This window comes from Erinaceus europaeus, chromosome 7 (genome assembly GCF_950295315.1).
Source record: "Erinaceus europaeus chromosome 7, mEriEur2.1, whole genome shotgun sequence".
NCBI lineage: Eukaryota > Metazoa > Chordata > Mammalia > Eulipotyphla > Erinaceidae > Erinaceus > Erinaceus europaeus.
Window position 1 is genome coordinate 59271007 of NC_080168.1, and position 24959 is coordinate 59295965.

General features: G+C 42.5%; 1 protein-coding gene, 1 long non-coding RNA gene and 1 other non-coding gene across 4 annotated transcripts in view; 2 read left to right on the top strand and 1 right to left on the bottom strand.

Moving 5' to 3' along the window:
- LOC132539422 (uncharacterized) overlaps positions 1-2893 on the top strand; it is a 328586-nt gene extending 325693 nt beyond the window's left edge. The window contains exon 3 of the long non-coding RNA XR_009550705.1: positions 2442-2893. This is a non-coding gene — a long non-coding RNA (uncharacterized LOC132539422). The remainder of the gene's footprint in view (positions 1-2441) is intronic.
- The window catches only part of ST8SIA1 (ST8 alpha-N-acetyl-neuraminide alpha-2,8-sialyltransferase 1), a 171198-nt gene that overhangs the window by 139532 nt on the left and 6707 nt on the right, over positions 1-24959 (bottom strand). The gene's annotated exons all lie outside the window — the stretch shown is intronic.
- Positions 21134-21249, top strand: LOC132539575 (U5 spliceosomal RNA). The gene has a single exon (XR_009550917.1). It is a non-coding gene; the product is annotated as a U5 spliceosomal RNA (small nuclear RNA).

The window sequence follows — 24959 nt, forward strand, 5'->3', positions numbered from 1 at the left end:
GAAATAGAAAATGATACCAAGAAGTGGAAAGACATCCCATGTTCATTGATTGGAAGAGTAAATACCATCAAAATGAATATTCTCCCTAAAGCCATATACAAATTTAATGCGATAACCATCAAAGTTCCACCAAGGTTCTTTAAGAGAATAGAACAAAAACTACAATCACTTATCTGGAACCAGAAAACACCTAGAATTGCCAAAACAATTTTGAGGAAAAGAAACAGAATTGGAGGCATCACACTCCCAGATCTCAAACTATATTATAAGGCCATCATCATCAAAACAGCTTGGTACTGGAACAAAAATAGGCACACAGACCAGTGTAACAGAATTGGAAACCCAGAACTAAACCCCCACACCTATGGACATCTAATCTTTGATAAGGGGGCCCAGAGTATTAAATGGAAGAAGGAGATTCTCTTCAATAAATGGTGCTGGGAAAACTGGGCTGAAACATGCAGAAGAATGAAATTGAACCACCTTATCTCACCAGAAACAAAAATCAACTCCAAATGGATCAAGGACCTGGATGTTAGACCAGAAACTATCAAATACTTAGAGGAAAACATTGGTGGAACACTTTCCCACCCAAACCTCAAGGACATCTTTGATGAAACAAACCCAATTCCAAGGAAGACTAAAGCAGAAACAAACCAATGGGACTACATCAAAGTGAAAAGCTTGTGCACAGCCAAAGAAACTATCACACAAACAAACAGACCCCTCACAGAATGGGAGAAGATCTTCACATGCCAAACATCAGACAAGAGACTAATCGCCAAAATATACAAAGAGCTCAGCAAACTTAGCACCAAAAAAGCAAATGACCCCATCCAAAAATGGGCAGAGGATATGAACAGAACATTCACTTCAGAGGAGATCCAAAAGGAAACATATGAAAAACTGCTCCAGGTTGCTGTTTGTTAGAGAAATGCAAATAAAGACAACATGAGAAACCACCTCACTCCTGTGAGAATGGCATACATCAAAAAGGACAGCAGCAACAAATGCTGCAGCGGCTGTGGGGATAGAGGAACCCTTCTGCATTGCTGGTGGGAATGTAAATTAGTCCAGCCTCTGTGGAGAGCAGTCGGGAGGACTCTCACAAGGCTAGACATGGACCTTCCATATGACCCAGTAATTCCTCTCCTGGGGTTATACCCCAAGGACTCCATAACACCCAACCAAAAAGAAGTGTGTACTCCTATGTTCATAGCAGCACAATTCATAATAGCTAAAACCTGGAAGCAACCCAGGTGCCCAACAACAGATGAGTGGCTGAGAATGCTGTGGTATATATACACAATGAAATACTATACAGCTGTCAAGAACAATGAACCCACCTTCTCTGACCCATCTTGGACAGAGCTAGAAGAAATTATGTTAAGTAAGCTAAGTCAGAAAGATAAAGATGAGTATGGGATGATCCCACTCATCAACAGAAGTTGAAAAAGAAGAACTAAAGAAAGGGAAACTAAAAGCAGAATCTGACTAAATCTAGAGTAGTGCACCAAAGTAAAAACCCAGTGGTGAAGGGTAGACATGCAGCTTCCTGGGCCGGTGCGCTTTCGAGGTGGGTGGGTGGGATGGGACACAGTCCCACACAGTGGTAGGAATAGTGTTTATGTACACTCCTAGTAAAGTGTAGTCATATAAATCACTAGTTAATTAATATGAAAGGGGGAAAATTAATTGTATGTCTCAAAGATTTTAAAACACAGACTGAGTCTTTTTAATATATAGGCTGTGTATTTGATACGTGGACTTTCTCAAAAGCCTAGACCAAACAGATCAGAAACAACCAATAGCACAGCTATATACAAGATACTGGGTACTGTACAGCAAACCATAACAAAAGGACTTTTCAAAGTTAACCCAATTACCAAATAATGTGATGATAACAATAACTATCCATTGTCTTTTTGAATCCTAAGACAGCAGGAACCTCACATCTCCACTACAGAGCCTATATTTCCCCCAGTCCTGGAACCTTAGGATAGGGCCCTTTCCCGCATGCCTCTCCAAATCCATATCAAAGAATTTTGCATCTGCCGATCGCAACCTTATCAACACAACGATTGCCACCTCAACATGCTTCAGCTCAGACTGTGTCCAGAGACTTCAGGTGTGGAATGACAACCCTTCAGCTTCATTACTCGGGTGAGACCTTTCCTTTCATAATATTCTCTAATTCCATTACAGGTGGTTCACTTTCTAACAAAGTCCCAAAGCCTAGATATAGACCAGGTCCCCTGAGATAGAGCATATGTTCACACGTATCCATAAACTAGTGCAAAATATATACCTGAAAGCAGAAGTACACTAGAGTTTGCAGTGAGTACCCCCCAACATTTCCTCTCCACTATTCCAACCTTTGCATGCATGATTGCTCAACAATTTGTTTGGCTTTGTATGTTAACTCTCTTTTCAGCCACCAGGTTCCAGATGCCATCAGGATGCTGGCCAGGCTTCCCTGGACTGAAGACCCCACCAATGTGTCCTGGAGCTCTGCTTCCCCAGAGACCCACCCTACTAGAGAAAGAGAGAGGCATACTGGGAGTATGGACCAACCAGTCAACGTCCATGTTCAGTGGGGAAGCAATTAAAGAAGCCAGACCTTCCACCTTCTGCAACCCACAATGACCCTGGGTCCATGCTCCCAGAGGGATAGAGAATGGGAAAGCTATCAGGGGAGGGAACGGGATATGGAGATTGGGTGGTGGGAATTGTGTGGAGCTGTACCCCTCCTATCCTACAGTTTTGTTAATTTATCCTTTCTTAAATAAAAAATAAGTTAAAAAAATAAATAAATAAATTCATCAATCCCATTTAAAAAAGTGGAAGAATGACAAAGAAAATTCTGACAAAGAAACAATAACTGACCCTCTTAGTAAATTAAAATTTACTCTAAAGCTGTGACAATTGAGATAGTTTGTCTATAAAAGACAGAATTGGGGGCCAGGCAGTGGTGCAGTGGGTTAAGCGTATGTGGCGCTTAAGTGCAAGGACCAGCATAGGGGCTCTTGGTTCAAGCCCCTGGCTCCCCACCTGTAGGGGAGTTGCTTCACAGGTGGTGAAGCAGGTCTGCAGGTGTCTATCTTTCTCTCCCCCCTCTGTCTTCCCCTCCTCTCTCCATTTCTCTCTGTCCTATCCAACAACGAACAACATCAACAATGGCAATAATAATAACCACAACGTGGCTACAACAAGGGCAACAAAAGGGGGAAAAAATGGCCTCCAGGAGCGGTGGATTCATGGTGCAGGCACCGAGCCCAGCAATAATCCTGGACGGAAAAAAAAAAGGCAGAATTACTCCCACACCTATGGACATCTAATCTTTGACAAAGGTGCCCACTCGTACTATCAAATGGGGAAAGGAGAATCTCTTCAACAAATGGTCTTGGAAAAATTGGATGGAAACAAGCAGAAGAATGGAACTGAACTACTCTATTTTACCAAACACAAAAGTTAATCAAGGACTTGGATGTTACACCAGAAATTTTTAAATACTTAGAAGAAAACATTGGTAGAATTCTTTTCATCTAATTTTAAAGGCATCTTCAATGATATGAATCCAATTACAAAGAAGACTAAATCAAAAATAGAACAATGAGTGGTCCAGGAGGTGGCGCAGTGGTAAAGCTTTGGACTCTCAAGCATGAGGTCCCGAGTTTGATCCCCGGCAGCACATGTGCCAGAGTGATGTCTGATTCTTTCTCTCTCCCTCTATCTTACTCATAAATAATAATAATAATAATAATAATAATAATAATGAGACTACATCAAATTAAAAGCTCTGCACAGCAAAAGAAACCGCCACCCAAACAAAGAGACCCCTCACAGAATGGGAGAAGATGCCATACATCAGTCAAGAGGCTAATAACCAAAATATATAAAGATCTCACCAAACTCACCAAAAAGAAACCAAATGACCCCCTCCAAAAATGGAGAGAGGATATGCTCAGAATATTCTTCACAGCAGAGATCCAGAAGGCCAACAAATATGAAAAAAAAATGCTCCAAGTCATTCATTGTCGGAGAAATGCAAATAAAGACAACAATGAGACACCACTTCAGTCCTGTAAGAATGTCATACATCAAAAAGGTAGCAGCAACAAATGATGGAGAGGTTGTGGGGACAAAGGAACCCTCCTGCACTGCTAGTGGGAATGTCAATTGGTCCAACCCCTGTGGAGAGCATTCAGGAGAACTCTCAGAAGGCTAGAAATGGACCTACCCTATCAACCTGCAATTCCTCTCCTGGGATATATCCTAAGGAACCAAAAATCCCCATTCAAAATGATCTGTGTATACCTATGTTCATAGCAACACAATTTGTATTAGCCAAAACCTAGAAACAACCCAAGTGTCCAACAACAGATGAGTGGCTGAGAAAATTGTGGTGTACCTACACAATGGAACACTATTCAACTATTAAAAATGGTGAATTCACCTTCTTCACCTCATCTTGGATGAAGCGTGACACAATCGTGTTAAGTGAGATAACTCAGAAACAAAAGGATGAATATGGGATGATCTCATTCATAGACAAAAGTTGAAAAACCATGATGCCAACCTGCCTACCTTTGGTAGACAACCTCATCAATGTGTCTTGGAACCCCACCTCCCCAGAGCCCTACCACACTAGGGAAAGAAAGAGACAGGTTGAATTGACCTGCCAATGCCCATGTGCAAAGAAGAAGCAATTACAGAAGCAAGAATTCCCACATTCTGCACCTAATAGATATCTATAGTCCATACTCCCACAGGGATAAAGAATAGAGAAGTTTCCAATGGGGGATGGAGTGGAATATGGCACTCTGGTGGTGGGAATTATATGGAAATGTATCTCTCTTATCCCAAAATCTTGTCAATTATTATTAAATCACTAGTAATAAAAAATGGGGAAGTGGGGCTATGGAGCACAGTAGCAGCTGTGTTTCACTCCTCTCCTCTCCCAAGTCAACTAGGAATACCAAACGAGATCATCTGGGACCACAAAAAGGACTAGAACGACTACAGGAACCCACCAAATCACCAGTGAGTGCAAATACGTGTAGCTCACAGATAGAGAGGAGCCTAGGGAGAGATTAAGTGGCTGGTAACAGTCAGGCAGTTTACCTGTTGATGCACCATCTCCAGTCTGTTTCACCAACAAAAAGATGGTTGAAGAGAGGAGAGGACTCCCCTAAAACTCACCAAATACAACTGTGAGTCTCCAATGCTACTGCCCTCAGAAGCTGGAGCAGCAGGAAGGAGGTCCTGAGCTGACACCAGTGAACAGAGAACTAACCTGGAAACTCAGAAGATCTATACCTCAGTGACCTAGCAGTGGGACTGTGAGACTCTCTTTGCATAACCACTGGATTATCTCTGCCACACCCTGCTTTCTCTCTTGGACAGGAGTCAGTGATTAAGCTAAGTAGTCTATTTATAATTTAAAAGCACTCAGGGTCCCAAAGCCTACAGGGAAGAAAAAGAACAAAAGAGGATTTAAAGCCACTGTGCTACAACTCAGGGATTAAAATAATTTTGAAACAACTGTCAATTTCCACAAATGTGAACCTTTTAAGCACCTTACATAGACACAAGTCAATCCAGGCAAGAGTGATCAGTAATTTATAAAGTACTGAGAGAGGGACCTCATAACATACTACATAGAATGGTTAAATCAACAAGAAGAAATATTGGAGAAATGAACTAGGACAAGAGGCCAGCTAAAAGCCCCCCAAAGGGTGAAGCACAAAATAATGAGGTCAACATCCAAACACTAGTTAAGCAAATAGACACAGGAGTGAGTAAAGAATTTGAAAGAATTGTCATCAGAAATGCAGAAACAACAAACGAGACTCTGGAAGAAAACACTAATTATCTCAATGTTATTAGAGAGCTGAAAGCTGAAATAGCTGAGCTAAGAATACAACTATCTCAACAAGATAAAACAGTATTAGAACAGGGTAACAAAATAGATTAATTCCAGAAAACAGTAGAGGGGAGAGAGAACAGAATCAATGAGGCTGAAGAAAAACTTAGTAAGATCGAGGCCAAATTAAAGACAACTAAAAAAGAAGTAAGAGATCTCAAAAAGAGACTGAGAGACTCTAAAAGCAACAACAGAGACCTATGGGATGACTTCAAAAGAAACAATATACTCATTACTGGCTTACCAGAGGAAGAGGAAGAAAGCATTCTTCAGGCCCTAATAGCTGAGAACTTCTCTAGTCTAGACAACATCAAAGACATAAAGGTTCAAGAAGCCCAGAAGGTCCCAAACAGAATTAACCCAGACTTAAAGACACCAAAACACATCATATTTAGAATGGAAAGGAATAAGGATCAAGAAAAGATCCTGTAGGCTGCAAGAGGAAAACAAAGTCACCTACAGAGGAAAACTCATAAGATTTGCAGCAGACTTCTCCACGCAAACACTACAGGCCAGAAGACAATGGCAAGATATCTATCAATGAGAAAGTGCTCAATGAGAAAGGTTTTCAACCAAAACTACTATATCCTGCTAGACTGTTATTCAGACTAGATGGAGGCATCAAAACCTTCTCAGACAAGCAACAGCTGAAAGAATTAACTATCACCAAACCTGCCCTGAAAGAAGAATATATAAACAACTTGCAAATCTCAACAACAAGAAAACAAATAACCCCATCCAAAAATGGGGGGAGGACATGGACAGAATATTCACCACAGAAGAAATCCAAAAGGCTGAGAAACACATGAAAAAATGCTGCAAGTCTTTGATTGTCAGAGAAATGCAAATAAAGACAACAATGAGATACCACTTCACTCCTGTGAGAATGTCATACATCAGAAAAGATAACAGCAGCAAATGCTGGAGAGGGTGTGGGGTCAAAGTAACCCTCCTGAACTGCTGGTGGGAACGTCAATTGGCCCAACCTCTGTGGAGAATAGTCTGGAGAACTCTCACAAGGCTAGAAATGGACCTACCCTGTGATCCTGCAATTTCTCTCCTGGGGATATATCCTAAGGAACCCAACACACCCATCCAAAAAGATCTGTGTACATATATGTTCTTGGCAGCACAATTTGCAATAGCCAAAACCTGGAAGCAACCCAGGTGTCCAACAACAGATGAGTGGCTGAGCAAGTTGTGGTATATATACACAGTGGAATACTGCTCAGCTATTAAAAATGGTGACATGGTGACTTCTCCGTTTTCAGCCCATCTTTGATGGACCTTGAAAAATTCATGTTAAGTGAAATAAGTCAGAATTAGAAGGATGAATATGGGATGATCTCACTGTCAGGCAGAAGTTGAAAAACAACATCAGAAGAGAAAACACAAGTAGAACCTGAACTGTAATTGGCATGTTGCACCAAAATAAAAGACTCTGGGGTGTGTGTGTGTGGGGGGGGAATATAGGTCCAAAAAAGATGACAGAGGACCTAGTGGGGGTTGTATTGTTATGTGGAAAACTGGTAAATGTTATGCATGTATAAAATATTGTATTTACTGTCGAATGTAAAACATTAATTCCCTAATAAAGAAATTAAAAAAAAAACAGTCCTTATACATCAGGGCCAGTGAACAGAAAACATCAAGAGTGAGCCCTAATGTAAACAATGAACTTATGTGATTATATGCCAGTACTGTCAGGAAAGGGGTGTTTCTATACTTTGCTCTTAATGTTACTATGAACCTAAAATGGTTCTAAAATCAAGCCACAGCATACATAGGTAAACAGACCACATTTGCCATTGGAAGTGTTAACAATGAGGAAAATTGCCCATCCAAAGACTAAGAGTGGCCTCTAGACACTAAGAACAGCCTTTGGTGGCAGCACTGGAGAGAGTAGAGTTCCCTTTACTCCCCAGATCTTTGGGCTGGTCTATTCATTAGAAAGGCACAGCAAGAATGAGCAAATTAGCAGAAGAAAAATAAAATAAAATATAATAAAATAACCCACTTGCAGGGGAGTCACTTTATAGGTGGTGAAGCAGGTCTGCAGGTGTCTATGTTTCTCTCCCTCTCCTTTCTCCATTTCTCTCTATCCTATCCAACAACAATGACATCAATAACCACAACAATTCTAAACAAGGGCAACAAAAGGAAATAAATAAATATATATATAATAATAAAATAAAATACTGACCACTGTAGTGCCTCTGCCACTGAAGCCCATTAAGACATAACCTAGAAAAATGACTGAGCATCTGGGTTCTGTAGCCTTTTTTAGGCAAAGAATTGAGAGAAGAAGAATGTTTATAGATTAGTGAAGAAGTAAATAGGCTGGAGGTATGGATCCACCTGTCAACGTCCATGTCCAGTGAAGAAGTATTTACAGAAGCCAGAACTCCCACCTTCTTCACCCCAACAAATAATTCTGGTTCAGACTCCCAGAGGATTAAATGCTAAGGGAAGATTACCAGAGGGCTCTGGACCCCAATTCCTCCAGGACCTGAAGTGTTTGTGACCAGAAATCTGTGTTTATACCATCAATGAAAAGGAAACAAATCTGGAAAACACCAGAGGGGAGTACAGCACTGATTCATTTATCTGAAAGAGAAGAGGAAAAAAGAAGGACACACGGATATAGTAATAGGTGTAGGTGTGACTTAGAAAGGGAAGGAAATGCCATAGAAAAAAAACGCAAAAAATATAGATACAGATATAGAAAACTACAGATATAAAATCAACCCATATCTGGTGACCTTAGGAGAACTAGTGCAATTTTTGCTAAAGGGTGATGGGGACATAAAACTCTGGTGATGGGAATGGTGGACTTATAGTCCTATTATCTTGTAGTTTTGTACACACTCGTAACTTTTTAAATTATATTTACTTATTGGATAGAGATTGCTGTAAATCGAGAGGGAAGAGGAAGATCGAGAAGAAAAGAGAGATAACTGCAGCATTGCTTCACCACTCATGAAATTTCCCTCTGCAGGCAGGAGCCAGGGGCTCAAACCTGGTTATTAATAATTTTTTTAAAAAAAAGATAAGTTAAACCTAAAAAAACAAACAAACAAAAAGGAGTGATGCCCTATTTATACAGTATTTTTAGCCATGTCTGCCCTCCCTCTGCTAATAAGGATGTCTTTTTTCTAGCTTTGCTCTGCAGGATGGGAATTCACTAATTTGAAAGAACAAAGAATTTTGCATTGTTTCTCTTGCACTTGCTGCCTCTTAAGTAAATTCATTTCAAAGTACCCAAGACACTAAAGTGGCACACTTCAAGCAACCTGCTCTGAATCCTACCAGCTGCCAGCAAGGAACTGGCAACCTCGATCATAAAACCACAGGAAGTAAAATCTACCAACAAGCAGGGAGAGAAAGAAAAGGATTATTCGGGGGCTGAGTGGTAGTGCACATGGCACGAAACTCAAGGACCATCATAAGGATCCAGGTTTGAGCCCTCCCAGCTCCCCACCTGCAGGTGGGGAGCAGGGGCTGGAACTTGGGTCCTTGTTCTTAGTACTGTGTGTGCTTAACTGGGTGTGCTACTTCCTGGCCTCCTTATACTGTATTTCTTTCTGGAAGTACCTTGAGAAGAATCTATGTATTAAAGTATTTATTTATTTATTTATTTTACTACCAAGGTTAGCTGGGGCTTGGTGCTGGCACGATGAATCCACCATTACTGGTGGCCACCTCCCCTTTTTCTTGTTATTTAAGACAAGTTCAGAGGGGAGGGGAAGGGGGGGGAGAGAAAGACAGACAGAGATAGAGAGACAGAGTGATAAAGAGATAGAGGAAGAGACAGATACACCTGCAGATCTGCTTCACCATTCATGAAGAGTACCCCCTGCAGGTGGGGAGTGGGCTATCAAACTGGGGTCCTTTCACATGGTACTGTGTGTGCTCAATCTGGTGTGCCACCGACGTCCCAGAATAATACTTCCTTTTTTTTTTTTTTTTTTGCCTCCAGGCTGGGCCTCAGTGCCTGCACTAGGAATCCACTGCTCCTGGAGGCCATTTTTCACATTTGTTACCCATGTTGTCATTATTATTATTGTTGGCCATTACTGTTGTTGTTGTTGTTGGATAGGACAGAGAGAAATCGAGAGAGGAGGGGAAGACAGAGAGGGGGAGAGGACGATAGACACCTGCAGACTTCACAGGCGGTAAAGCAGGTTTGCGGGTATCTGTCTTTCTCTCTCCCTCTATGTTTCCGTCTCCTCTCTCAACTTCTCTGTCCTATCCAGCAACAACAACAGGAAAAAATTTTTTGCCAGGAGCAGTGGATTCATAGTGCAGGCACCAAGCCACAGAGATAACCCTGGAGGCAAAAAAAAAAAAAAAAAAAAAAGAATATAGTCTACTGACATTTTGATTTCAGAGAGTAGATTTGTACCCTACAGAAATGTTAGATAATACACTTGTGTTATTTCCCCCAAATACAGGCTTATCTTATGCCTGGTATAGTGATGTTAACAGACAGAACTATTTTAAAGGAGATCTGATACACAGAAGCAGTCATTAAATGCTAGCTAGATCTCAGTGCCACCTACAATCTAAATGGCTAAGGGAAAGAAATTACTCACAGCCTGTTTCTTTGTAAAATCAGGATAATAATATCTCCCTCACTGGGTATTTGTGAGTATTAAATGATAACACAGTGTCATGTGCTTAAAATAGTGCCTTACATATGGCAGACAAAAAAAAACAAATAACAACTCTACAACTAAAAATACCATTATTGTCTGAAAAAGTGAGCTGGTTTTAAGAAACTGGGACTAGCTTGATCATAGCTCATGAAAACATAGTACTTATTACACACAACTGGCCCTCATTAAAAGCAAACAAATGTTGGACTGATTTTTTCCACCTGGAACATCTATCTTAGAAATCCAAAGAGAAATTTCATTTTCTAAGTACTTTGTAAGTGGTAAATCTCGGGATCTGATGCTCCGTAAGCAATGTTTTTGGTTCCTTATCTATTCTTTCAATGTATAACAGGGGTGCTTGACAGGATTTATTGTTGGAATTGGGGTTAAAGTCCAAAGCTGAAGGCAGGGCTGCTAGATACCCCATATTATGAATGGAGAGAACCCCCAAACAAGTAGTCAGTGTCTGAGCAGGACTTGTGTGATGATTACCAATCATATTCCCCGCACCAACCCCAGCCAATACAAAGAAAAAACAATTGATGGGTGGGGAAGTCTTCCCTCCCTCAAGCAGAGAGAGCTACCAAGGAAATTAAAACAACCTGGGAGTGGGGGATACTTAGCCAGGAGTCCCAATTCCCCTATGCCTGTAGAAAGGAGAATGTTTTCCTCTCTGCCAGAAAGGGAGAAAAATGGTGGTGGGGGCATACGACTACGTGTCCAGAGTATGATTTGCAAAGAGCAAGAGGACTTATAATACAGAGAAACAGGCATTTCACTTCCCAGACCCTTCACTGTGCCAGAGCGAGGGAACAGAAACAGAGAGAGACCATGTGGTGAGGAGGGGTGGGCAGTGCAGTGCAGAGGCCCTGTGGGAGTGTGGGGCAGAGACTGGCTGCCTGCCATTGGAAGAGGTGGGCTTTTTATCTTTTTTATAGCTGAGTCCTTTTCCATTCACCCAAAGACATAAAGCAAAGAAACAAACAAATCAAATCACATTTTCAGACTCTAAGAACAAAACAGTGGTTTCCAGACTTGGGGGGGGGGGGGAGAGGGGGTAAACTGAGAAGATAAGCTGAGAAAAAAGGAGGGAGAGCTGGAAAGCGGAACTCTGGTGGCGAGCACAAGGCAGCAGCTACCAGTGCTGATATTAAAGGCAGTATGCTGCAATCTACATAAGATTGCTGAACTAATAATATCATTTCTAAAACACATAGGGAGAAAGGCTAGGAGACAGCTCACTTGGTAGAGTAAAGCGCTTACGATGTATGAGGTCCTGGGTTTGAGCCCTGGTACCACATGGGGCCACCATGGACAGTACCAGAGGAACTCCAAGGATAGGGGAGCAGTGCTAAATTGTCTCTTTCTCTTCATCTCCCCCTTCTCCTCCTCCTCCTTCTCCCTCTCCCACCCCCTTTGCCTCTCCCTCTCTTGCTCACTTTCCCTTTCACTCTTAGAAATAAAGAATGAGAGTGCACATGGCGCAAAGGACAAGGACCAGCACAAGGATCCCTGTTCAAGTCCCCAGCTCCCCACCTGCAGGGGAATCGCTTCACAGGCAGTGAAGCAGGTCTGCAGGTGTCTATCTTTCTCTCCCCTTCTCCGTCTTCCCCTCCTCTCGCCATTTCTCTCTGTCCTATCCAACAATGACGACATCAATAACAACAACAATAAAATAACAAGGGCAACAAAAGGGAAGAAATAAATTAAATTTAAAAAATAAAGAAAGAATGAGAAAACTGGTCCAGGGAAGCTGTGCAGCATATCAGGTACTTGCTTGGCCCTGAGTTCACTCCCTACCACTGCATAGTTATATCTTAAAAATAGAAGAAAACACAGGTGGAGGGTGTGTGTGTGTGTGTGTGTGTGTGTGTCTGTTTGGGGGGGGGGGTGGCAGTGATAAGCAGTCAGCAGCAGAAAGGACTGGGACTATCCACATCCTCCTGCCCAGCTGGGAAACAAAAACTCCTTGAAGAAGGCAGTGGGATCCCACTCAGATTCCCAGCTGCAAGGAGCAGTAGGGGGATAACAAAAGCTTTCATTGGGCTGCAAAACAAAACGGAGTAAAAGCCAGAGTGAGAGTACCCTCCCTAGTCATAGAGGTGAGTGCAAATGGATGCAATCTGGCTAGGCAGGCTGGAATGCCATCAGAGTAGGAGCAAGACAGGCAGGAGGTCAATCAGAGAAGGCATCCTGGAAGCAGAGATGGGTCTGGCTTTCACCCAGACTGAGCCACCTTCACTCACAACATCCAAGGCTCCAGCTCCTCCCTGCCCCTGGAATTCCCTCTCCTTTCCTTCAGTATGCAGGGTGCTCCCTCTTGCTAGGGGCCAGCTTTGGCAAGCCAGCCTGCCTCTCTGTCACCTTCATCTTGGACCATCCTGGATGTAACTGAACTGGGTTTTCCCCATGGCCTCATGCATCTTTTAGCGATGTTTTAAAGGGCTTCCCCTTTCTAACATTTAATCAATTGCACAGATTAACCACAGCCAAATGGCATTCCACTCCTAAACTTCCATGGCCTCTCGCCTCCAGTCATGAAGCAATCAGAACCAGAAAGGCCAGAGGCGGGACAGTGGTCCCCATTGGACAGTACAACTCAGGCTTCACAGCTCCTGCTGGGAAAGTGAAATTAAAGCAGTCAGTGGAGGTGGCTTAGAGGCCAAAGCACAGGACTTGCAAGCCTGAGGTCCCAGGTTCAATCCTTGGCACCACAAAGGCCAAACCAAGGTGCTCTGACCTCCCCTCTTTCTGTCTTAACGAATGAATAAGCCTTGAAAGTAAAGTAAGTTAAACCTGGCTTCACATTACCCCACAAAAAAAGGAACTGAAAGGCTGTGAAGAAATGACTGTATTGTCACTCTTTTTCTAAGCTATGCCTGTCCCCATATTTTTGGGGGTGGGAGAGGGATGTTGTCCCAGTTAAGCACTTTATTCTCAGAGCCTAGCAGCAGCACTGAGGACACAGATAGTTGCTGGACAAAAGGAGAGGTGACAAAGTGAATAAACAGGAGCTGGGTGGTGGCACATCTGGTTGAGCACACATGTTACAGTGCAAAAGGACTGGGGTTTAAGTCCCTGATCCCGATCTGCAGAAGGAAACTTCACAAGTAGTGAAGCAGTGCTGCAGGTGTCTGTCCCTCTTTCTCTATCTCCTCCTTCCCTCTCAATCTCTGTCTCTATCCTATATAAATAAAACATATTTTTAAATGAAGTGAATCGATGAATTGGTCATGAGCAGCATGAAGTCTTAATACCAGGCAATACATCAAATTACCCCCCTCCCTAGAGAATCCAACATTTCCATTCAACAACATTTGTAAGGCTGCAATGAAGGGTCAGAAATGAAAGCGGGAAAAGGAGACCCAATTCTTGACCTTAAGACAACAAAGTAACAGCAAATGGAACAGCTTCCATAAGGGAAGAGGGAGGTGAAGGGCATGGGGTAGAGATGCCACCAGCCAACGTCAGCATAATCATACCCACACTCAGCCTCTGAAACACAAGATGAGGACAGGGAGAGGCTCTGACAAATGCATACTGAGATGATCTCACTGCTTCAAGAACGTCAGAGGTCGTCAAAGTTAGAAGGCGGGCCCCTACACACCCAGCCTGAGTGGTGCAGCCCACAGGTGCTGCTGGTGTCTACATGAGCCACCAGGGACTGAAATGTGCTTAGGCTATGAGTGGCACTATCATCACGTCATCTCTACTCCTTTTCACCACATCCTCACCCTCCACCCAGGTATGTATGATCTCTCCAGATCTGAGCCCAACACTAATTTAAGTTAAATAAGGTACTCGTTTTTTTTTTAACAAGCTAGTGTCTAGCACATGCACCATTTCAATGTTCCCATATCATTTATTGTTGTTGTTATTATTATTATTCACTTGGACAGAAAGGGAAAAAGAGAAAAGACCCCACAGCACCAGAACTGCTCCTGTGGGCAAGTGGTGCCAAAACATGAACCTAAGCTGTGCACAAAGCAAGGCGGTTCAGAAAATTGCTCTTACAATAACGGGAGTCACAAAATACAAAATGTTTGCTCAAAGTTGTTTTACTTCTTTGTTAAAAACTGTGCCGTACCACAAAAGAAAAGTTTGTTTTCTTTTTCAATTACAGTTTTGGGGTCCAGGATTTGCATGTATGGGGGCCTAAAGGTCCCAGGTTCAATCCCCAGCACCACAATAAGTCAGAGCTGAGCAATGTTCCAGGCCCACCCCCCATACAAATAAATAAATAAATCTAATTCCTTACACCCTAGAAGAATAGTTAAAAAAAAAAAATCAGTCCCATCAATAGGTAAGTACAACAAAACTCTGTACTAGTCATCAACAGAACAGATGATAGCACAAAGCACTGATTAAATTTCCTGTGGCTGGGACTCTGCCACTGAATGCCTCCAACCCTGTGGGAAGTGCTCCTACTTGGTATGGCCCCTTTAAAACTCATGGAAGGAGAATGCCATCATGTACTACTGTTCAAGATCATTAACGGTCATTATATCTGCTACTGATGCAATCACTACTCACACAGGTAAAAAGGAAGCTTCCCGTCTGTCCTTAGCCAAAACCAAAAATTGTCTATAAACAACAAGAATTGATGGTAAATTGCAATCAACTGTCAATGAAACACTTTTAGAGATTTATACTAAAAAAACAAGCAGGAAGTCTAAGGTGTATGCACAGGGGTGTTCATCAGAGCATTATTTGTAAAGGTGAGAAACTGCAACGTCTAAATCATTAACAATATAAAGGGGAAATGCTGCAGTCATTGAAAAGGGCTGAAGTGGATCCACAAGTATAGTTACTAGAAAAACATTCACACACAAGGCTAGACATGGACCTTCCATATGACCCAGTAATTCCTCTCCTGGGGATATACCCCAAGGATTCCATAATGCCTACTCAAAAAGGTATGTGTGTATGTTCATAGCAGCACAATTCATAACAGCTAAAACCTGGAAGCAATCCAGGTGCCTAACAACAGATGAGTGGCTGAGAAAGCTGTGGTATATATACACAATGGAATACTATGCAGCTATTAAGAACAATGAACCCACCTTCTCTGACCCATCTTGGATGGAACTAGAAGGAATTATGTTAACTGAGCTAAGTCAGAAAGATAAAGATGAGTATGGGATGATCCCACTCATCAACAGAAGTTGAGAAAGAAGAACTAAAGAAAGGGAAACTAAAAGCAGAATCTGACTAAATCTAGAGTAGGGCACCAAAGTAAAGACCCTGTGGTGAGGGGGAGGGTAGACATTTGGCTTCACCGGGTGGCTGGGGGAGGGGTTAGGGTTGGGTGGGTAGGATGGGACACAGTCTTTTGGTGGTGTGAATGGTGTCTATGTAAACTCCTATTAAATTGTAGTCATATAAACCACTATTCAATTAATATGAGAGGGGAAGAATTGATCATATATCTAGAACTTTTTAAAACACAGACTGAGTCTTTTTAATACATAGGCTGAGTCTTTGATATGTTGACTTGTTGCTATGCACTCTCCCCCGCTGGGAGATTTGGTTTAGCCCTTGCTAGTTTCGTGCTTCCCCTTCTCCCACCCCCTACCCTATGTACTTCCTGAGTTCTTGCCGCTACCGCCGGAGAAGGATGAAGGACAGATCTGTGTGGTGATTGGTTTGGGTTAGTTTTTGAATCGTTGTTCGTGAATAAAGAAATACATCTTCTCTGCCCAGCCATGTGTCCTCGAGTCTCTGTCTACAGCCGTGAAGCTAGCCCAGCCTACTAGAGCCCCGAACTTTAACGACAAATGGTGCCCACGTGGACGTGACCTGCGCATCCCCCCAGATAAGTGAAGACTTTGCCTACCTATCTACAATGGCCTTCTTTTCTGCTTTTGAAGAGGTTTCCAAAGGCCTCTGCCCTTTCTTCATGAGACTGTTTCGCTGTTTCTGGAACATTTATCTCTGGACCACTCTGTGGTTTCCGCCCAACGCCAGCCCGCAGAAGCCAGCTTGCCACCGCATAGCACGGGGCATTGGGCGCGGGCTCCCTCCACACTGCTCAGCCACTGGGAGCAGGGCAGCAAACATCGCAGGGAGGGCTATGGCCTATCTTGGCCGCCACCCCGGAGCACCTTGGCCCGCGCCTTCTGCACAGCTGGCCCACCCGCCCTCCTGTTATGAAGTCTGGGCAGATCCCGGACCACCTGGAGACCATGGGTTCCCTGCCGAAACTGGGCCCCCTGGCCGAGATCCCCAGCTCGGGTCTGAAGGCAGACGAGCTAAAATACGCAGAGATTCGTCCAGAGATCACAACCTACAATTCCTGGAGCTGAAGTTGAGCAAGAGGCCACCGCTAGACAACGCACTCCCTGAAAGGCTAAGACAGTGCAGATCTAAATTCGTGTTTAAAATGACATGTCTTCGTTACAAAGGTTTTCCTCCTTGTGTATTGAAGACTATGTTTACGTGTGTGTTTAAAGTTTGGTAAACATTAACTTTAAGATTAAAAATGTAACTTTAAGGCTATATTCTTACCAGACAGAGTTAAATGAAAAAGGTTTTCAACATAGTTCTCATAAAGGTAAAATTAACTTACATTTAAAGTCTGAGTTAAAAATTAGTTAAAAATCAATATATTTTAACTAAGTTAGCCTAAAAAAAAAAACCTGCACACACCTAGGGTGTGTCTCCATCTTCAATGGGTGTAACAAAAGGTTAAATAGACTTGTTGATATTTAAAACTCTCAAATCCTTCTCAATTAGAAATGGTAGACTGCACAATGGTTATGCTAATGATTCTCATGCCTTAGGTTTTTTTTTTCCCCATGGTTCTTCTGTTTACCTTTCCACATTTTATTGTTTAAACTTTAAACAACCTTAAAATAATACTAAAAAAGACTTCCAATTGTAATAGAGTTATCAATTGTGGTAAACTTCTAACCTGCTACAAGTTTTGTTTCATAAGTAAGTAAATTGCAGCTGTCAAGTTCTCTACAGAAAAGCAGAATTCCAACAGCTGACCTTCCTCATACAACGTTCCACCCCCTGGCATTCTTCAGTGGACATCTGCTTTGGACTGACACTTCTATCGACTTACTGGTACACCTCTTGGACACTTTACACAACTCTACAGCAGCTTCCCTTTATGCTGCTGGGTTTCTCAAAGACTGACTGCAGCCAGCTGCCTTGGGACTCTAGGCCATACCCCCGCCCCCCATGCTAGGTAATGCCCACAGACAAAAAAAAAAATGCCCGTCGAGGCAAAAGCCCACAGAGGCAGCAAAGGTTCTTTAGCTGATAAAGCTTTGCCCACAGAGGCAAAAAATGGCCCCCTCAGGTCTTCCCTTGGTAGCACACTGGTTCTTGTTGCTTGCTTACATGTTCCTCCATGTTTGTGCCAGTTTCTTTTTTTAAAATGCCTGTACAATATAGGTTTCTGTTCACCCCACACTCCTGATACTATGGTCATTTAGTTAAAAAGAAAAGGGGGAATTGTTGCTATGCACTCTCCCCCGCCGGGAGATTTGGTTTAGCCCTTGCTAGTTTCGCGCTTCCCCTTCTCCCCACCCCCTACCCTATGTACTTCCTGAGTTCTTGCCGCTGCTGCTGGAGGAGAAGGATGCATGACAGATCTGTGTGGTGACTGGTTTGGGTTAGTTTTTGAATCATTGTTCGTGAATAAAGAAATACAGCTTCTCTGACCAGCCGTGTGTCCTCGAGTCTCTGTCTACAGCCGCGAAGCTAGCCCGGCCTACTAGAGCCCCGAACTTTAACGACATTGACTCTCTCAAAAGCCTAGACCAGGGAGAACAGAACTAACCGGTGGCACAGCTATATACAAGATGTTGGGTATTGTACAACAAATCCTAACAAAGGGACTTTTCAAAGTTATCCCAATTACCAAATAATGTGATGATAACATTAACTATCCATTGTCTTCTTGAACCTTAAGACAGCAGGATCCTCACAAATATAGAGCCTATATTTCCCCCAGTCTTGGAACCTTAGGGTGGGGTGCACTTTCCTGCATGCTTCTATCAATTCATACCAAATAATATTGCATCCACCGATCACAACCGATCATCCACTGATCACAACACAACGAGTGCCACCCCAGCATGCTTCACTTCAGACTGTATCCAGAGACTTCAGGTGAAGAATGACAACCCTTCAGCTTCATTACTCGGGTGAGACCTTTCCTTTCATAGTATTCTCTAATTCCATTCCAGGTGGTTCACTTCCTAACAAAGTCCCAAAACCTAGATATAGACCCAGTCCTGTGAGGTAGAGCATATGTTCACATGTATCCATAAACTAGGGCAAAATATATACCTGAAAGCAGAAGTACATAACAGTCTTCAGTAAGTACCCCCCAACACTTCATATGCACTATTCCAGCCTTCAGGTCCATAATGGTTCAACAATTTGTTTGGCTTTGTATGTTAACTCTCTTTTCAGCCACCAGGTTCCAGATGCCAGCATGATGCCGACCAGACTTCCCTGGACAGACAACCCCACCAATGTGTCCTGGAGCTCTGCTTCCCCTGATCCCCACCCTACCAGGGAAAGAGAGAGGCAGACTGGGAGTATGGATCAACCAGTCAATGGCCATGTTCAGCGGGGAAGCAATTACCGAAGCCAGACCTTCCATCTTCTGCAACCCACAATGACCTTGGGTCCATACTCCTAGAGGGATAGAGAATGGGAAAGCTATCAGGGGAGGGGATGGGATATAGAGATCTGGTGGTGGGTATTGTGTGGAGTTGTACCCCTCCTATCCTATGGTTTTGTTAATGCCTCCTTTTTTAAATAAATAAATAAATAAATAAATAAATAAATAAAAATTTTTAAAAAGTACCAAATTCCTGTGAACTGGCAGAGAATTACATAGTTTTGTTTTATGCAGAAAAAATAAAAAAAGAAAAACATTCACAATGTACTGCTGAATGCCTTATACTTTTCTTGTTCCATACAGAGAGAAGCATTGCATGACCTGGAAGACTATATACCAAAATATTAGCAATGTGTATCACTAGTTACTGTTTCTGCACTAGTCCAATGATGGCCTCACACATGCACCACTGTGGGTCACTTTCTCTTATTTTAAAAATAGCTATTCGGGCGGGGGTAGATAGCATAATGGTTTTGCAAACATACTCTCATACCTGAGGCTCCATCAAGTCTGAGGTTCAGTCCCCCGCACCACCATAAGCCAGAGCTGAGCAGTGCTCTGGTTAAAAAATAAAAATATAAATAAAAAAATAAAATAAAACATTTCCTTTAAAAAATAGTTATTCCAGGACTTACAAGACTGTATGATAATGGGTGCAATTACACATAGTTCCCATCACCAGGTTTCAATGTCCCATCCCCTCCATTGGAAACTTCCTTATTCTTTAATCTCTCTGGGAGTATGGATCAAAATTTTTTATGGGGTATAGAAGATGGGAGTTCTGGCTTCTGTACTTGCTTCTCTGCTGTACATGGATGTTAGCAGGTGGATCTACACCCCCAGCCTGTTTCTATCTTTCCCTAGTGGGGTAGGGCTCTGGGGAGGTGAGGCTCTCGGACACATTGATGAAATCATCTGCCCAATGAAGTCAGGATGAAATCACAGTAGCATCTGCCAAATGGTGGCTGAGAGGTGGTAAGATAGAAAGAAGGAGAAATTGTTTAATAAAAACAGGAATCCAAAGGTAGGAATAGAACAGATGGAATTAGGGGTCCTTGGGTGGGAAGAAGCTAAGAAGTTTATTTTAGGTACATTCCAAGGATCCCATGACTTTAGTAATTTTTGCCTGAGCCTGATAGCTAACATGCAAGTGGACTAAAAACACTGTCTGGGGAGATGGCGTCAGAGTTGAGGATAGGACTAGAAAGCTGGATTAGGGCAGTGAGTAGCTCCCAAACAGGAAGAAAGTATATAAATACCACTGTTTACCCAACTGCCCATATCTATTCCTATTTAGCACAGATGCCTGTGTGACCTCCAAGTCCGTCAGTCTGAGCTCACAGTTCATGGTCACAACTGGGGACATTCTAGGCTGCACTCATCCCAGGACCAGTGTTCCTTGAGTGGCATGGCAGGATAATCCAGCCTCCCTTTAGAGACTCGTACTGCTTTATGGTGAGGGCAAGGTCCTGGAGAGGCCCACAAGAGAGCTTATGATGATGTTCCGATGGCAGTGACCAGAGACGGATCCATTAGAGATCTAGTCCCATTATATCTGTGTGAGAATCCAAAGATTCCCTGACCAGAGCCACAGATGATGGAGTGATGGGTCACTTTATCATTCAGATAGAGACAGAGAGGGAAAGATACCACAGCATATGCATCCTTCTTTGATATGGCACCTCCTTGTGCTGGGCCTCAAGCATGGCAATGCAAGCACCCTACCCACTATCTCTCCAACCATCTAAGTAATTAAATGCCAGTCATGTTACAATTGACAACAGGGTAGTTTTTATCATTTATATGCCAACTTTGAGAATGCAAAGCTCTTTCAAAAGTTTTTTTTTAATTTTCATGCTCAGTATTTATCCAATCTATATGAAGAAACATTTAAAAAAAACATTCATACTCTGGTTTCTCTTCAGATCACATAAATATTTTGCTTTTTACTAAAGATTTTTGTGGAGAGGAACAATTCTGAGTTTTATCTCAATTTTTTGAGCCCTTGTCTTAGCAGGGGTACAAAAATAAAATTCCAGCATCCCAAGGAGGTAGCTTAGCAGCAAAGTATACCCTGGAACAGCATATGTTAAAAGAGTGATCTGATACTTTTTCAAGTGCTTAAAAGTGAAAACAATAGTTCTTTCTTTTTTTCTGAAAAAGGAAAAAAATCTATGATGTAATTTTAATTATATTTGGGATAGGTGGTGGCACACCTGGTTAAGTGCACACACTATAGTGCACAAAGATCTCTAGGTTCAAGCCTCTGGTCCCCACCTGCAAGGGAAAGCTCCATGAGCAGTAAAACAGAGCTGCAGGTGTCTCTTTCTCTTACTCTCTGTGTCCCCCTTCCCTCTCAATGTCTTTCTGCCTCTACCCAATAATAATAAATAAATGTGATTATATTTTATAAGGATCTTTTCAAAGGAAGTTATTTGTTCCAATGTTTAAATAACTGTTTCTCAAATGAAAGTCATACAACTATTTTTTCACAAGCTTGGGAGGTAAAATTTTTTTATTTACTAAAAAAAAGTATTTAAAATAACAATGCTGAGTGAAAAAAAAGAATACAAAATGAAATCTTCAAAATACATGCAAATCATTAGTATACATGTAAACTAAAATGCACAAAAGAAAGTGTCTACAATAACTATTTTTGAGGGATGGGATGGAATTAAAAGCGTGCTTTGTTTGTGACTAAATTAACTTTTTAAAGATCTAAGTACTAATACTTAAAATCATACAAGTAATAAGTACTATAAAACTTTAAAAATAAACATGGGAAACACAGTATCGCATGCAGATTCGTCATATCAATAATTCAAATGAGTGCTTGCTTTCACAAAGCCCTTTCTTTCATTACTGTCACTTGGAAATCTCAGGTAGGCAACTCTGCCACTTAAGCCCTAAATAATAGAAAATGTGTAGCTCTGAATTCATTTCAGCTTCCTCCTATCATCTAAGTAAAAGAGTGGCTCAGTTCTACGACTTGAGTTGCTTCACTCTTCTACAAGCCCACAGCTAGAAGGCAGTCCAAGAGGAAAGAAAAAAAATCGATCCCTTCAATACTCAGCAGAACTCTCCCAGGCAAATGGAAACCCTTGGAACACCACCTCACTCCATTTCTTACTGAGGCTATAGTAAAGTTAAACATTTTTAAAAACCAAGGACAAGACCAGAAACTTGTTGCTGTGAGTCATTGTCCAGAGTAATGAGCTTGCTTTGACAAAAGCAAGACCCGGGTTCAATATCCCCGGCCTCCACCACACTGGAGGAAGCTCTTCCAGGTCATGTTCTTTCTATCTGAGAAAAAGTTGGTCCACTGTGGTGATGCCACAGTGATAACAGAAGTAAACAAACAAACAAATAAATGGTGCCTGGAGGCATATGGCCATGGCAGGGGAAGCTCTAGTGCTGTGGTGTTTCTCCCTTAGTCTGTCCGTCACTGTCTCTGCCCCTCTATCTGAATGGAAGAGACCTAGGAGCAGTGGATCAGTGTATGTGTGAGGCCCCAGTCCCAGTTCTGAAGAAGGAGGAGGATGAAGAGGGGGGAAAGGGAAGGGGAAGGGGAGAAAAAAAGACAAACTGAGCATACCCCACTCTATCCTAAACATCCCTGTCATAAATGAAGACCAAGTGACCTGGGAGAGGTCTCAGTGGCAGAGCACAGGACTTGCATGTGTGAGGTCCTGACTTCAGATCCAGCACCACACATGCTAGAGTGATATTCTGGTCTCTCTCTCTCTCTCTTTCTCTCTCTCTCTCTCTCTCTCTCTCCCTCTCCCGCTCCTCTCTCCCTCTCTCCCTCTCTCCACCCTCTCCCTCTCTCTCCCTCTCTCTCCCTCCCTCCCTCTCTCTCCCTCCCTCCCTCCCTCCTTTCCTTTCTCCTTTTTCTCTCTGTCTCTCCTGCTCATTTTTTCTCTCCTTTTTCACTGTCTATATGCTCTCACTAATAGAGAAAATAATCTTAAGGTGTTTGTTTATTTAAAAATAAAGACAAATTATGCTCTCAAGTTGCAAAAACAAACACACAAAAAAACCACAAAAAACTGCAACATATCTACTACTTGAATATTGGTTGTATAGTATAAGCCAGACATTCTAACCACCACCATTTGCAGAACAGAGAACAAAAGCACACATGTATCATAATATTTTAAATCTATAGTCAAACCAACAAAAAAATATATGTTCTCTCTGCCTTCCCTTCTCCCTGTGCCAACACAGAGACCACACACCTGAAATGCCAGGCTCAAACACAGGTTTCTCAGAATGCAGGAAGTCTGGCAGTTGAACTTGAGAACAGAGGGAAGTATGACCCCTGAGTTCATGTGAACCCCACTGTCAAGTGTGTTCCACAAGAGTTAGTCCTTGATCAGGCTGGGCATACCCCACAGGCAGTCAGGTGATGGACTCAAGCTCTGGCTATCGTCAGGAAATCTCAGGGTGTGGAAAAGTCCTATTAGGGTCTTGCCACATTAAGAAGGCATGAGACCAGAGGTAAATCAGGATGTAGCCTTCAAAGGAGCACCTCTTGTCAGAGTCTAAGAGGGACAGTGATGAGCAAGAGAGAGAAAGAGAAAGACATACAGATACTCCTGCCTACCTTCCCCAGCCAACACCTGCCCACCCACTGTTGGCCCAAGACGCCTTCTCCATCTCCTCAGCCCCCTTCCTCTTAAGCAGTCACAGCACGGATAGTCTGTAGTCTACAGGCTGAGTTCCTGACTGATGATGTCTGTCCAAGTATCTGAAAGTCCTATAACTGGACTGGCTTTGTTTCTCCTCTAAAGCAATTCAACCAGGGATGGTTTAAGTTCCTTAGTACTTCTGGCTGAGTCCGGAGACAGTGTTGGTTGTTTCAGTTTATGCAGAGGTCCCCCTGTCCAGAATGCACCACACAAGTCCTCCACAGCCATGAAGCAACCAATGCCCAAGCAACCAAGCTGGGCCCCCCAATGGCTTGGCTATCTGGTCCTACACACTTCTAAGACAGTAGCTCAGCAAAATGAGAGTTCTGGCAATGTGCTCAGCCCTCGGGTTATAGCCCTTATAACCCTCAACCTATAAGCCCAGAAAACCAGCACGTTTAACAGTGTGAAATGTGGATCTGGCCTCACTGGGTTAACGGCTTGTTTCTGTTGATCATGCCTCTCTTTAGCCTACACATCCCAAGAAAGTAAGGGTTTTGCTACCTCCGCAGTTATAGTTTCAGCAGCTTGTAGATGCTGGTGGTAGATCCATAGTTGCAGATATTTTGGACAAATGTATAGTAATAATAGTAATTGTGTATAGGAATATATTAAGAGTATGTAAGGAATATATAAGAATAGTAATAATATACACGAAGTGCAAAAAAAAAAAAAACATAGCAGAGAGAAGGAACTTCTAACACAGCCCCAGAGGAAGAAAGAAGTAAAAGAAGCTGTTTAGATTAACATGGATTAAGCACTAATCCTATGCCTGAAACAGGTCTAAGCATTTCACTATGTTATCTATTGTAATTTGCACAACAATCCTACCAGAAACCACATTTTACAAAGAAAGAGATGAACAATAAGACTATTTTGCTTAGAAAGACAGGATTTGAACGTTATTAACTTGGAGACCAGTGTTTTTGTTTGTTGTGTTTATTTTACCTCTATACTGCCTGTCCAGAGATGAGTGGAAAAATGGTCAGGTGCCAGGCAGGAGGTGTGACCATGAAGGAAAAGAGTTCCAGGCAGAGGGA